Source organism: Helianthus annuus, chromosome 11 (assembly GCF_002127325.2).
Source record: "Helianthus annuus cultivar XRQ/B chromosome 11, HanXRQr2.0-SUNRISE, whole genome shotgun sequence".
In the NCBI taxonomy this organism is placed as follows: Eukaryota; Viridiplantae; Streptophyta; class Magnoliopsida; order Asterales; family Asteraceae; genus Helianthus; species Helianthus annuus.
This window is the reverse complement of record NC_035443.2, coordinates 67,533,989-67,550,910: the sequence shown is the minus strand read 5'-3', so window position 1 is coordinate 67,550,910 and position 16,922 is coordinate 67,533,989. Positions and strand designations below refer to the sequence as shown.

The following is a 16,922-nucleotide window of genomic DNA, read 5'->3' as shown; positions in this document are numbered from 1 at the left end:
ATATTAAAAAAAAATTGTGTGTTTTTTAGATTTTTAGGTTTTTGTGGGGTTTAGTTTTTAGCATTTTAGCTTGGGTGGGGGGTGGGTTTAGGTTTATTTTTATTTTTTTTTTGGGGGGGGAGGGGGGGAGGGGAGGGGTGGGGGTTAGTTTTTTTTAGGGTTTTTTTTTGTGTGTTGACATTGGTTCTCATTGTTCTCACAATAAAGGTGGTTCTCAAATGAACCTTACCCTATATATATATATATATATATATATATATATATATATATATATATATATATATATATATATATATATATATATATATACACTACACCACCAAAAACCTACAAAAACCTAACCCCCACCCCCCCCCCCCCCAAAAAAAAACCTAAACCCCCACCCAAGCTAAATACTAAAAACTAAACCCCAAAAAATCTAAAAACACACAATTTTTTTTAATTAAATCGCTACTTTTAGTAGTAAAAAAATATGTTTTTTAAATTTTTTTAATAACGAAAATCAACGATTTTTATATAAAAAATATTAAAAAATTATGTGTTTTTAGATTTTTTAGGTAACTTTTGTTGTGTTCACATTGATTCTCGCGTTTCTCGCAATAAAGGGTTGTTCCTAACGGATCCTTCTCCCATATATATATATATATATATATAGAGTGGGGATCCTACGAAAAGTGTGTTTTTCCTAAAAAGTGTAAAAAGTCATAAAACACAATAATTTCAGCCATAAAATACACCTAAAACTCACAAATAATAGAATGAATATTACTAAAACACCATATTCAAACTCTAATAGTCCATAAAAACTTCAAACACACCATCGTAGAACTATGAATATAAAACACACAATGCTAAACAACATAAAACACAATAATATTTGTCATTCTACAATCAGAGCCTTAACATCTAAAACACAACACAAAACCCACATACATGATGTTTTAGTAATCTTCATCATATTATTTGTGGGTTTTTGGTGTGTTTTATGGTTGACATTATAGTGTTTTATGACTTTTTACACTTTTTAGGAAATTTGGACTTTCTGGCCAACTCCTATCCTATATATATATATATATATATATGGGAGACGGATCCTTCTTCTATATATATATATATATATATATATATATATATATATATATATATATATATATATATATATATATATATATATATATATATATATAACCACCTTTATTGCGAGAACCGCGATAATCAATGTGAATACGACCTAAAATAGCTAAAAAAAACTACCTCCCAAGCTAAAATGCTAAAAACTAAACCCCAAAAAACCTAAAAAAATAAAAAAAAAATCTAAAAAAAATAAAAAAAAACACAAATTTTTTTAATATATTTTACATTAAAATCGCTACTTTTAATAGCAAAAAAAAAAATTTATTAATTGTTTTTTTGCGCTACTAAAAGTAGCGATTTTTTTATAAAAATATTAAAAAAAAATTGTGTGTTTTTTAGATTTTTTAGGTATTTTTTGTTGTGTTCACATTGATTCTCGCGTTTCTCGCAATAAAGGGTGGTTCCTAACGGATCCTTCTCCCATATATTGTGTGTTTTTTAGATTTTTTTAGGTATTTTAGGTTGTGTTCACATTGATTATCGCGGTTCTCGCAATAAGGGTGGTTATCGCATGAATCTTATCATCTCTCTCTCTCTCTCTCTCTCTCTCTCTCTCTCTCTCTATATATATATATATATATATATATATATATATATATATATATATATATATATATATATATATATATAAACTTATAACAGAATTTAAATCCAAGTTCAGATTTAAGTGATGTCCTTTCTCACATGATTCCATATATACATATGCACACATATAAACAAATGTCTTCACGCAACATGCATGTTTTATGTTTACGTCCAATATATTCACGTTCACGCAAAGCTCGTGGAGTTTTAAATTGCCTTATCGGTTTTTTACATTTGCTATAAATTGTAGCTAGTCGTTTCCAAGTAATCACAATTGAAATATTTTTCGCATGAAGATATTGGTTACTCTTCTTCTTCTTATCACTTGTATAGTTATCGGTGCTACAAAGTTTTTGGCTTGTTTATTTATAAATTAATATATATATATATATATATTATTCGGTTTAAATGAAAATCATCACAAGTTGTGAGAAACCGTGAGAACTTTTTGATTCCACGCGAGTTGGGTCAAAATTTTTTTTGCACAAACATAGATGAAAACATTATAAACATATCTGTAAAAAAAGTAAAAAAAAAAAAATTCTCGATGCGTTAGTTTTGACTGATGAAAATTTTTTTAACGCGCCGGTGTAAAATTTTATTGCAGATAACTATTTTTGTTATTTGGGCGTAAAAAAATCTTGCATCAGTCAAAACTAATGACTCGACAATTTTTTTTTTACTTTTTTTACAGATGTGTTTATAATATTTTCATCTACGTTTGTGAAAAAAAAGTAAAAAATTTTATATCGATAAAAAGGAATGTATTTCCTATTTACTTTTAATAAAACATGGTGATTCATGTTTTCATTCTTTACTTTCTCAACTAAAAAATAGTAGTAAATATAAAAACTGTTAATATCTTGTTTTGTAATTTGTAGGTGCTAGGAGTGAAAGTGAAGGGACAATACAAAAAACAGGTAATTGTATTCAAAGCTTTGGTCATTGTGGATTGACGATAGCGTTTTGTTGTAACACCAATGTGATATGCATGTTATGTCGACATACGCCAGAAGAATGTATGAAATTATGCTCTAAGACTCCTACTCCTGTGGAGGTTTCAATGATGTCGATATACCCGCGAAGAATGTTTAACATTGTGCTCTAAGACTCCTAATGAGGTTTCAATGATAAATGTAATGAAGTAAAATAATCTGCTCTTTATCTTTTGAAATATGATTTCGATTGTTAGTTACAAGGTTACCCTTACAAGATACTAAGATTATTAACATGAGGCCACCCCATGATTTCTATATCATTTTTTCAACTTTTAATGACAAAATAATTTATACCTCAACAAAGGATTACAAATAATACTCAATTACATCTCAATCTCAATTTGACATGCCACAATTAACTTGCATAATATATATATATATATAATGTAAGTATCTATAGAAAACCCACTTTAATTTAGAAAACCCGGGAAACTCAAAGCTCCCGATGTTTTTTTTTTGAAAAAATGTACACATGTTATATACATGTTTTTAAAGGTTTTGGGCAAAAAAAAAATCAAAAAAACGCCGAGTAGATATTTTTAAAAAAAATAAACAAGTTTTGGTGTAACACATGTCACAAATATGTCAGATGAATGTAACATGTGTTACACCAAAACTTGTTTATTTTTTTAAAAAATATCTACTCGGCGCTTTTTTGATTTTTTTTGCCCAAAACCCTTAAAAACATGTATATAACATGTGTAAATTTTTTCAAGAAAAAAAAAACATCGGGAGCTTTGAGTTTCCCGGGTTTTCTAAATTAAAGTGGGTTTTCTATACATCCTTCCCCTATATATATATATATATATATATATATATATATATATATATATATATATTGTAACACACACAAGATAACTTCTAAGTTATCATCATCTTATACATTTTTTTCTTAATTAAAGTATTTATCACATTAAACGAACTATCATCTAATTTCATATTATTTAATACGATAAAGTATAGGGGATGAGTTATCTTTAGAATGCTAAATATTGCGAGAACTGTGAGAACGAATGAAAAAAACTACGTGAACTTGATAAAAAAATAATTCAAATTCAAAGATTAGTCTTACGCTAATCATTATTATTCGAATACAATATTAGAAATTAAATTTACATGTATTCGTAAATAAAGAAAATTTACACACATGTAAGTTTATCATTTACACATGTGCAAAAAGTTTATTAATAGTGATTTTCGAGAGGAGAGATGAATTATTTAAAGAGTAAATTCTTTTTTTAATGTTTTATTGTAATTATAATAAGGTTTGTATTTAAAAAAAATAATTTTGATTAGTTTTTCATTCGTTTCCAAAATACCCCCCACCCCTCTCTAGAGAAAATTTAAAGTTTAAAATATAATCTGAAATATTTAATTCAAACATTTAAATTTAAATACTATATATAGGGTGGGTTTAAATGAGAACACTCATTTTTTTTTTGTGAGAATCATGAGAACAAAACTCAGACACCCATTTATATCACTTGTGTTTTAATAAAAAGGGTAAATTGGTAATTATACAATTCCCTTTTCCATTAAACTCAATAACATTTCAGAACCCAAAAAATGAAATCATACTCTTACCAGCTCACGGAGATGATTAGATCACGGATGATTAGGTCCCAGATCTGAAACCTTCAACGATTTCTTAAATCGTTTGATTTCTTCAATTATTTTAGGGCTTATAAAATCTTGAATAAGTTCTAAAGCTATATTCATCGATTTCTCTGTGATTTGCAGGTATCGATTCAGGTTTTCCGTTATTACTAATTCAATCTTGATCCTTAATTATTATTGATTTTGTTAGATGTTAATTGAATTTCGATTTTCAGTGATTGTTGATTTTTTCATATACTCAACGATTTCAATTTGAATTTGTGGATTTTACATGTATTCTACAATTTCTATTCATATGTTTGCTCTTAATTTACCCTAGTTGGTTTTTGTTTGGTGAACTGCAATCATGGTTTGTCCTAAAAAATTTATGAGCAATAGTGATTCGAATTGAATAAGTGTTGTCAATCATGAGGAATGGTGTGCTAAATTTGGTTTGTTAAAATTACTTAACTAAACCCAACTGAAGAAACACGTAACTAATTTTAGGGTTAATTAGTTTGGTTTATGTTTCAATCATGAGGGTTAATCTTCTTAACTTTCTTGAGCTCCGATGTGATCCTTTCTTCCTGCAAAACGGCAACACCGTTAGCTCGTTAAGAGGGGAATATGGGGGTTTCCCTCTTAACCAGACTCCGGCGTGAGAATAAGTAACTGACTTGATGAAATAAGAGTGTGTTAAGAGTGAGAGTAGAGAGAATGGAATGTTTAACCGCAGAACGTGTGACGTACCAGGATCCAAGCCACCAATCACATTGAACCAATAATAAATATTTAAATAAAAAATTCGATTCATTGCATAAGTTAAATCCAAGTCATAAGTTAAAACCAAAAATAACATTCAGCGGAAGCATATAGTAAATTTTTAAACAACTTGTTTCGAAATAAGTGTTCAAAACCAATGTTTCAAATACCCAATAGTCTCTATCCATGACCACTCCAGCACTCCTAGATAGCAAGTCCATAATCAGAAATCTAACGACCTGCAAGCATGCAGACAAGTGTGTAAGACGACGCTAGTGAGTTCAAAGTTTTGTTAACGCGTTTAGTTACCAGCTATGTGTATAAAACAGTTCAACGATTTGATTTGATGTTGTTATTAACTCGATTACCACAAATGGCTACAAGATGTATTTGCCCAACCCCAATGCCTCTATCAAAGCATTGGTCAAGTGGTCAAGGTAATTAGTTCACGCCCGTCCTCCCCGGTACGATGTGAGGGTGCCAAACCTAATAGCGCTATCAACTAATAACCTCGTTGCCTCCCTGGCAACTATCGGTAGATGTAAGGGGTCTTATATGATAGAAATGAGTATAATAACAAACATCCCAATAACCTGACATTCCTCCAAGGAACGTTACCCGATATCCCTCCCCGGGATGCATGCTTGGAAAAAGCGCAGTGAACTCACCTTGGTTTGCTCGGTTTGTTTAGTTACCCGTTTCCAAGTTAATCAACCAACCCTAACGTGGTTATCAATGAATATCAGTTTCACATTTAAACAAGTTATTGTTTTCACACAGTTTGCATCATACATCAGTTCACAGTATAACAGTAGTCAGTACACCTTTCTATTACAATTTTACATCTCGTTCGAATGTCACAATTAGTACATAACGTAGCAGATGAGATCGTTATACCAAATAATCGCACCAAGTTTCTTATTACCATTAACATGCATCATAGATCATACATACACACCAGTATCTGTCATAAATAACATCACAGGCTCCTACTATTCATTTCAGAGACCTACACGGCGAAACACTTCTTGTGGCGAAAGGTCAACTTTCGTCAGGATGAGGTGTGACGAAACACCAATGTGTTTCGTCGTTATGCTTGTCGGCAAAACCTATATGTTTCGTCGATATGTGCTGTAGCGAAACATCAAGGAGTTTCGTCGGGTCCTTAACAGTTTCCAAGTTTCCTAACATTGAATCATAGTAGCACAGACTTAATCGCAAACCTAAATCACCTACCCAATCATTCAGTTAACACAATTAATCCCTATTTCAATTATGCTAACAGTTTCATCATCATCATCATCATCATCGTTTGAAATCATTCCATAATTATTACCACTATCTTTGCAATAATATACATCACTAATTCATATATGTGCAACCCTAACTTATTGATATTAAGATCGAGTCACAACAGTTAGATTCATCACTCAGTGTTTCATCACACATAATTAATCCTAGCATGAACCCTAACTCGTCTATTCATCTACATATTTCATCATTTATATAAACCAACATCTATTGATATGAACCCTAACATAAACTAGGTGGCCACAATCCTTGTATGATCATAGATTGCACACCAACTTTCAAATCATAACAATATAAGTCTCGATCCCTGCCAATCATGTTGTTCATCTAATCCAAATTATTATATCATAAACACTTTAACCACTGATCAAACAAAAGATCACATTTAACGAGGGTAATATACTAACCGAAGTAACCGAGATACTAGATGAACTCGAAGGGAAAAGCTTCATGAGGGAGGGGTGCTGCCGTCAGGTTCAAGGAGGAGTTCTAGGGTTCCGTGTTAAAGGTTACTACGGAGTTAATATAATTGAAGACATTTGGGCCATGCACCTTGCTGGGCCGAAGCCCATGTTCGACGAAACTTCATTTTCGTCAAGGCCACACATCTTTCGTCGAGGCCCATGCACCTTTCGTCGAGCAAGCAGTTTCGTCCAACAATGTGTGGTGATGAAAGGGTTTTGTCATTTTATAAAATAAGTGTCGGCCTCATTAATACTTTACAACAGAAATCACGTGATTCACTGTACACAATCCATTTGATTCTTTAGAAGATATAGCTTCATTTTAAAGGTCCAATGAAAGGAATTGTTTAGACCCTTTTGTCGGCCACTATTCAAATCAACTCATGATTTAAGTGAATGCTAACCTTAATCCAAGTAACTAAAATCATTCCCAAATAATATACATGATGCAACGTACAACGATATGTAAAGCAGGATCGTAAAACAGGTGACGCATAAAGGAAGGGTCTTAAAATCTCGGGTTGTCACATCATCCCTAACTTGAAAGAAATTTCGTCCCGAAATTTGATAAGCAATCCCGAATAGTCACGGCGTTAGATCAGGATGACTGTATATTTCCCGTGGGTGCCACATCATCCCCAACTTGAAAGGGAATTTCGTCCCGAAATTCGCCAATGATAATAGTAGTTGATGCAACTATTTGAACAACTGAGGATACTAGAACTTACTCCGATCATTGCGTCCCCCCATGAACTCAGGTCCATGTCTTGTGTTCCAACGAACTCTCACACTAGGAAATTGGACTGTGTTAGCAAACCTTACTTCCTTATCTATGTCTTTGATTGGCTCCTCGACCACTACAACTTGTCTAAATGAGGTGTTACAAATATTTCCTTAAACGCTGCCTTAGATTTGAGACCTAAATGACATTGTGCACGTTACCCCATTCGTCGGGTAACTCGAGTTTGTGGGCCATGTTACCGTTTCATTCTAGGAATCTGATTGACCCAACGCATCACAAACTAAGCGTGCCACGTTTTCAATAACGTACCGCACCCTCCCTGGGTGAAACTTTCGATTATGACACGTTCGCCTACAGTGAACTCCCAGTGTTTCTTGACAGTCACGCGTTCTCGTCAAACAATTCCTGATCTAAGCAATCTTCAAGAGTTTCGAGTACAAGTCTTGGATTTGTGATTAGATTGTCACCCACCTTAGTCCAACAAGAAGATTGGTATTATCGTCCATGCCATGGCCCCAAACAGAGCTGTCTGAATGCTAGAACGGTAGTTGTTGCAGTTGTGACACCTGTGTCACCGCGACCATCAAACAAATACCATGCTGATGAGATATTGTATTTCATACTTGGGATCTTGTATAAATATGTGTATCTTTTGCACATATCAATTCTTGTTCAATTTCGAACTTTATGTCGTTTCTGGAGAATTATACGCAAACTGGTGCGTAAACGTACTCAGTTTAAATGCGACAAATACTCCGGAACATCAACGTATACTTAACATACCTTAAATAACCTTCACATAACTTAGAAATAAGTTTTGAAGGCTTTGGTATGGCAAAAACAAGTTAATTCGCTTACAGGGACTAAACTTGACAAAGTGCGAAAGTATGCCAATTTGAACTGTAACGAACATTCCGGAACATGTCCATAAGTTAAACATACCCTAAATATCCTTTACATAGCTTAGAAATAGGCTTTGAGGGGTTTGGTATGCTAAAATAAACTTTTGGATCATTCAGGGGCTAAAAGCGTCAAAAAGTGCACAAGTTTGCACTTTCGCGCATAACTTACGTTCTGAATACATCCGGACATCCAAAAATTTATGTAAGCATCCTTATATTATGCCTTAGTGTTTGGCATGAGAAAAATCCATTCGTCGCGTCATTTGGATCGTTTTTCGCGCTTATGCGCATTCCGTCGTAATTAAGCGAACATCGCGTTCGTACGGCCAAACGAACCAACACCCGACATATTTTTGAGCATGTTTCATGTCGACAATGTTTAGGCATCATTTTAGGGCCTTAAAGTTGGCTTTACAGGCCTTAGAAGTGTCGGAAATGGCTTAAACATGCAACAGGGACCAAAACTGCCATTTCTGAAAAATTGTGCAGATCAGGCATGCCCAGGCGGCCCGCTTGAGTTTTGTGCATATCCTGAAGCGGGCCGCATGGCCCTTGCAGATGCAGAAACTTGCTTTTTGGCTGAAGATTGGCCTTTCAAACACTCCAAAGGGCAATGCCCTTTCACAATCTCAGGAGTTAAGGGTCATTATGAGCCACCACAACATCTTGACAAGTGTACGCATAGGATCGTGGCACGATATTCAAGAAACGATCCTAACGGTTTTGCTTTTCCTATAAATACCCCCCCCCCCATTTGTGTTAAAAACCACAAAACTGATCAAAGAGCTCTAAGTTGATGCTATTGCTTCATACCTGAGCTCCTGGATCAAGTTTAGCTTTCGGGGACCCTTCGTAAGTGTTCTTTCGTTCTTTTAATCGCTTTCTAGTGCGAAAGTCAAAGTTTTGTTTGACTTTCTACGTTGACCAGCCTATGGTCAACACGAAGTTCATTGGAACTTCATAACGTGAGCGTGATCACGATGGTTATAGTCCGTAGTGACTATACCTACTGATTACCACGTTATCTAGGCTCAGTGACGAGTCGTAGTTTCGGCCAAAATGCGCATTCTTGCGTATTTTGTAACCAACCTACTCGTGAGCATCAAAACCGTTTTTTTTGATGCCAAACCTGTTTTCTAAACTTAGTTAAGCATGTTCTAACATGCTTAGCTCGTCACTTTTAGTTTAGTGCTTATATAGGGTCGTAAGGTAAGCGATCTAAACCATCGCTTATACTTTCGAACCCGACCCATTTGGTTGATCATTAGGATCCGACCAAACACATTAGGTGACCATAGCTATAGCCTTCCGAAGTTATACCTTATGGCCACGATGTTAGGCGTTCCAAACGCGTTTTACGCGAACGACGCGTTAAAGTAGCATAATCTACCTAAATGGGTCGTAATGGGTCGTAAGCACTTAGATTAAGTTTCATTTTAGTATGTAGGCTTTGTTAAACCATATTGCACGAGTCTCCATACTCGTTTGGTTTACGAACCCGCATACTATCCGATCCTTCGATTTAGATCCGGTATATTAACGTAGTTACCTATTAGGTGCCGTTTGATATCCGTGATCTCTAGCCTTATTTGGTTGTTATACAAGAATTTCAAAGCAATCTCAGGTGAGTACATTGAACCCCATCTTTTACTGTTTTCCAAACTGTTTTGGGGTGAAACGCATGTGCCTATTTGTTACTTTCATGCTTTCCATGTTTTCACATCATATACCTGCTATATTTGTTAGTACATTATAGTACATGATTTCATTACATCTCATGCTATGTATGCCCATTGTGTGCGTACTTAGTACATGGTTTTACATTACATTTCATGCTATGTATGCCCATTGTGTGCCTACTTAGTACATTGCTTTACATTACATGCTATGTATGCCCACTGTGTGCGTACTTAGTACATTGTTTTACATAGCATTTCTGTTGCACATGCTCATCCAGCATATGAACACGTTATGCTACCTTTTGAACCGTTGTAACCATTTGACTATGTGAACCGTCTTAACCCTTTGATTATATGAACCGTTTGTAACCATTGAACCGTGTGAACCAGTTGTATCCGTTGACATGATTTACATTTGACAATAGACATTTGACTATGCATAAACATTTCCCAATTGTTAAACATTTCATCTTGATGGTTTGGTTTGAGTAAGTGATCTAAGTAACGAGGCATGTGTAATATGATACAAGCATGGTGGATACGCCGCTGGTACTTCCTATATATAAGTGTTTGTATGGTATTACATATCGTAGCGGTATTTGAATCATTTCAATTTGAGACATATAACATTTTATACAAATAACACATTTTTCACGAGACATTGATTTACAAACGACCTATCTTATACAAACACATTTTACATGGTTATCCGTTTAACCATACAGTGTTCTCTTATTTATACATATCATCTGATCTTATCGTTTTTTAAATGATTTACAAGACAAAGCAAATTACAAGGTTCATGACTAAACATTTTCTCAAACATAAGTCATGAATTCCGTTTTCACAAAACCAATGTATCTCACAAGCATTTTTATGCTGACGTACCTATTTTCACATGTGTTTTCAGGAGATGATGCATAGGACTTATCAAGACATACTTAGGCGGACCTGTGCCTTAGTGACTTAAAACGAGACAAGAACTAGTTAAATTATGTTATGTACTCTTTGGTTCTTGTATAAAACAATGTAAACTTTCATGTTTGATTAATAAAACGAAACTTCAATTGCCATGGATTTGAAACAATTGATTCTGTTACAACACTCCCCGACGTTTCCGCCGCGGTTACATGTTATACGCAGTCGGGGTGTGACAGAAAAGTTGGTATCAGAGCCAATGGTTATAGGGAATTAGGTTATTAGTAATGCTTTGACCTAGTCTATAACCTTCCTAGGACCCTAACGCGAGTTTACTTGCGTTTAGTCATAAAACAATACCGTCACCTATCCTTAGGCGACGACCACAACAAGAACATAAATTTCAAAACCGCTTTGAAAACTAATCATCTGTTCTAGGATGATTGATTACTAGGTTTTGAACCCTCTGTTATAAGGTTTTGAAGCCCTTTGGGTTTTCAAAATCTTGTCAAGGTTTTGGGTCCTAAATAGTGTGAACACGTGCAAACTGGAAGAGTGAATGCCTGTACCCTGGGTTTTCTGTCTAAGGCTAGAGTGTTCGTACAAATCCACACAATCGGACCAGTCACTCTTACCTGGGAACTCTTGGGGTGAGTGTCCACTTATAGGAGAGCATGTCTTCGCGATACACTATGAGGATCTATTTGCCTTGATTCAGCCTTGGTGTTGTTTGTTTGCTTCGTGGTTCAAACAAATGACCATCAACCATGATTATGGTCGGTAATTGTAACATCCTATTCTTACCCAATACTATTTCATTTGTTTTCTTTCTTGTTTCTCTTTTAGAATGCCTCCTCGACGCGAAAACCAGATAGCAACTGCCGAACTGGCAGAGATCATTGCGCAGCAAATGGCTGCTCAATTCCCAAACCTCTTTGCTCAATGGAACCAAGCCAACAACAACCATAATGCCCCCTGCAACTTCAAGACGTTCAACTCGGCTAAGCCATCAAAGTTTTCTGGGTCTCAAGGAGCGACTGCACTTCTACAATGGTTCGAGAGTTTAGAGAACACCTTCAGACATGTTCAATGTCCAAATGAGCGAAAGGTAGAATTCGCATCTAGCGTCTTTGAGAAACGAGCTTTGATATGGTGGAATGGTGTGATGAGAGATAGGGGTGCCAATGTGGCACTGGCTCAAACATGGCAAGAGCTCCGAGCTCTGATGATGAAGGAATTCTGTCCTCGTCACGAGATCAGGGCCTTGGAAACGGAGTTCGACAATCTTAAGTAAGCTAGCGGTGAGCATCGAGCCTACACGGATCGTTATGAGGAGTTAAGTTTGTTATGCCCAGATATGGTTACACCTTTGGATAAGGCAATCGAAAAGTACATTGATGGCCTCCCTGACTCAATACAAGACATTGTGACTGGTAGCAACCCTACTACAGTTAGACAGGCCATTGAGCTATGTGCAACCTTGACTGAATCAAAGATCAGGAAAGGTAAACTTTTCCGAAAAGGTGACAAAAAACCGGTCGGGGAATCGAACCCAATCGTGGAATCAAAGACCATGGATGAACAGACTGAATCCTCTAAAAAGTCAAAGAAGCGAAAGGCTTCTCAGAACTTCGCCGTGGTCGCTCACAATGGTCAAGCCGTCCCCAACCAACCAGCTCAACCCCCTGCTAGAAAACCATACAATGGAACTGCACCCTTGTGCAACCAGTGTAGCCTCCGTCATCACGCCAATGTACAGTGCCGCAAATGCCAAACTTATGGGCTTATAGGCCACACAGCAAGAGTCTGCCCAGCTGCAGCTGCGCCAAACCAAGCTGGCAACAATCCTGCTCAAGGTCGTTTTCTACCAGGCTCTTGTTTCAACTGTGGCGAGATGGGTCATTTCCGAAGAAATTGCCCATAGCTTGCTAATGCAAATCTAGCACAGGGATGAGCACCTGATTGACTAGAAGACAACATCGTTTAGAAATAATCACGTCTTATGTATTATTTTCTTTTGTTGTCAAGGTCCAAGAAACAGTTGCTATCGTTGTTTATAAATAAATCTTTTATTTACATTTGCAATGTATTTATGTGGTTGCATGTATAAACGACATATCCCTTACAATACCGACAAACAAGGAACCGTATTCCTTAAAGAACAAACTACCCCCAAAATTCTCCCATTCTATGATCTCTTGCGTCTTCCACGTAATTCCTAAGTACCCGTTTCTTCTAAGAAGAACGAAGTACAAGGCGCAAGTTACAACACGTGACGAATACCCAAAGTACCACTATAAATCCTTAATAGGGTACCTAAGAATTTCCCGTAAGTCCTTCATTGCTGTATACCTTAATTCGAAGGTGGTGATTCCTTGTAATCAAAAATCAAATTTTGGGAGATCTTCCTATCTTCTCAGATAGATCCCAGTGAACATTGAAGCTCGTCGACTGGTTTCCATATCCGTATTCAATCGATAACAAGTTAATAACAAATTATAATCAAGTTAATCAATTATATGACTTTGTGCTTATGTGTTCCCTTATGTGTTGTTGTGTGATCCAAATTATGTTACCCAAATCCTTGTAGAATCTTCCATATCATTCGTATAAAGGATTCATAGTAGGATACCCAAAGGTACTACATAAAAATCCTCAATGGACTTCTACATTATAGTTAAGTCCTTTGGATTATAAAGTACTACTTCATAATTAGACCCCTTGAGTGGTCTAGTTAAACAGATTGATTCAAAAATCTGGTTAGGGATATCATGTGATGATATAGCTGAAAGGACTCCTTGGTGGCCTAACTAAGAAGATCCCATGTGGATCTAATTAAAAGGACCCGATGGAAGTCTAGTCACCCTCATCACAAGTTTGATATCCTTCCCCAAAACATTACAAAACAAACTGTGCGGACTGTGCAAGGGATTACGTAATTATGGATGCATACATAATTATGGAATTTAGTGCACAGAAATCACAGCAAGTTCTGTCATGTGTCTAGAGTTAACTCTATTCATTTCCAACTCTGATGAAGCAACCATTGAAAATGACTCCGTTAGTTCATTTTCGTTTTTGAAGACTTATCCGTTGAGGAAATGAATATCCGTTGTGTAATCCTTCATTTCCAACTCTGATGAAGCAACCGTTGAAAATGACTCCGTTACTTCATTTTCGTTTATGACGATTTATCCGTTGGGGAAATGAATATCCGTTGTGTAATCCTTCATTTCCAACTTTGATGAAGCAACCGTTGAAAATGACTCCGTTAGTGCATTTTCGTTTCTGAAGATTTATCCGTTGAGGAAATGAATATCCGTTGTGTAATCCTTCATTTCCAACTCTGATGAAGCAACCGTTGAAAATGACTCCGTTAGTTCATTTCCGTTTCTGACGATTTATCCGTTGGGAAAATGAATATCTGTTGTGTAATCCTTCATTTCCATTTCCAAGGAAGCAACCATTGAAAATGACTCCGTTAGTTCATTTTCGTTTCTGAAGATTTATCCGTTGAGGAAATCAATATCCGTTGTGTAATCTTTCATTTCCAACTCTGATGAAGCAACCGTTGAAAATAACTCCGTTAGTTCATTTTCGTTTCTGAGGATTTGTTCGTGGAGGAAATGAACATTCGTTTGCTTATTCCGTCATTCCCATTTTTGAAGAATACTCGTTGAGGAAAATGACTCCGTCTGTTCATTTTCGTTTCTGAAGAATGACCGTTAAGGAAATGACAGGATATTACTTTGCATATCGCTGATGGTTATTTAGCAGAGTCACAAATAGACTCCTACGAATAAATTTCGGGACGAAATTTCCTAAAGTAGGGGAGACTGTGACACCTGTGTCACCGCGGCTATCAAACAAATACCAAGCCGATGAGATATTGTATTTCATACTTGGGATCTTGTATAAATATGTGTATCTTTTGCACATATCAATTCTTGTTCAATTTCAAACTTTATGTCGTTTCTGGAGAATTATACGCAAACTGGTGCGTAAACGTACTCAGTTTAAATGCGACAAATACTCTGGAACATCAACGTATACTTAACATACCTTAAATAACCTTCACATAACTTAGAAATAAGTTTTGAAGGCTTTGGTATGGCAAAAACAAGTTAATTCGCTTACAGGGACTAAACTTAACAAACTGCGAAAGTATGCCAATTTGAACTATAACGAACTTTCTGGAACATGTCCATAAGTTAAACATACCCTAAATATCCTATACATAGCTTAGAAATAGGCTTTGAGGGGTTTGGTATGCTAAAATAAACTTTTGGATCATTCAGGGGCTAAAAGCGTCAAAAAGTGCATAAGTTTGCACTTTCGCGCATAACTTACGTTCTGAATACATCCGGACATCCAAAAATTTATGTAAGCATCCTTATATTATGCCTTAGTGTTTGGCATGAGAAAAATCCATTCGTCGCGTCATTTGGATCGTTTTTCGTGCTTATGCGCATTCCGTCGTAATTAAGCGAACATCGCGTTCGTACGGCCAAACGAACCAACACCCGACATATTTTTGAGCATGTTTCATGTCCACAATGTTTAGGCATCATTTTAGGGCCTTAAAGTTGGCTTTGACGGGCCTTAGAAGTGTCGGAAATGGCTTAAACATGCAACAGGGACCAAAACTGCCATTTCTGAAAAATTGTGCAGATCAGGCATGCCCAGGCGGCCCGCCTGAGTTTTGTGCATATCCTGACGCGGGCCGCATGGCCCTTGCAGATGCTGAAACTTGGTTTTTGGCTGAAGATTGGCCTTTCAAACACTCCAAAGGGCAATGCCCTTTCACAATCTCAGGAGTTAAGGGTCCTTATGAGCCACCACAACATCTTGACAAGTGTACGCATAAGATCGTGGCACGATATTCAAGAAACGATCCTAACGGTTTTGCTTTTTCTATAAATACCCCCCATTTATGTTAAAACCCACAAAACTGATCAAAGAGCTCTAAGTTGATGCTATTGCTTCATACCTGAGCTCCTGGATCAAGTTTAGCTTTCGGGGACCCTTCGTAAGTGTTCTTTCGTTCTTTTAATCGCTTTCTAGTGTGAAAGTCAAAGTTTTGTTTGACTTTCTACGTTGACCAGCCTATGGTCAACACGAAGTTCATTGGAACTTCATAACGTGAGCGTGATCACGATGGTTATAGTCCGTAGTGACTATACCTACTGATTACCACGTTATCTAGGCTCAGTGATGAGTGGTAGTTTCGGCCAAAATGCGCATTCTTGCGTATTTTGTAACCAAACTACTCGTGAGCATCAAAACCGTTTGTTTTGATGCCAAACCTGTTTTCTAAACTTAGTTAAGCATGTTCTAACATGCTTAGCTCGTCACTTTTAGTTTAGTGCTTATATAGGGTCATAAGGTAAGCGATCTAAACCATCGCTTATACTTTCGAACCCGACCTATTTGGTCGATCATTAGGATCCGACCAAACACATTAGGTGACCATAGCTATAACCTTCCGAGGTTATACCTTATGGCCACGATGTTAGGCGTTCCAAACGCGTTTTACGCGAACGACGCGTTAAAGTAGTATAAGCTACCTAAACGGGTCGTAATGGGTCGTAAGCACTTAGATTAGGTTTCATTTTAGTATGTAGGCTTTGTTAAACCATATTGCACGAGTCTCCATACTCGTTTGGTTTACGAACCCGCATACTATCCGATCCTTCGATTTAGATCCGGTATATTAACGTAGTTACCTATTAGGTGCCGTTTGATATCCGTGATCTCTAGCCTTATTTGGTTGTTATACAAGAATTTCAAAGCAATCTCAGGTGAGTACATTGAACCCCATCTTTTACTGT

The 16,922-nt window shown here is 36.2% G+C and overlaps 1 long non-coding RNA gene across 1 annotated transcript; it reads left to right on the top strand.

Annotated features, from left to right (window-relative positions):
• Positions 1-1,942: 1,942 nt before the first annotated feature.
• Positions 1,943-2,986, top strand: LOC118483801. Its single transcript, XR_004871668.1, has 2 exons — positions 1,943-2,046; positions 2,601-2,986. It is a non-coding gene; the product is annotated as an uncharacterized LOC118483801 (long non-coding RNA).
• The last annotated feature ends 13,936 nt before the right edge of the window (positions 2,987-16,922 follow it).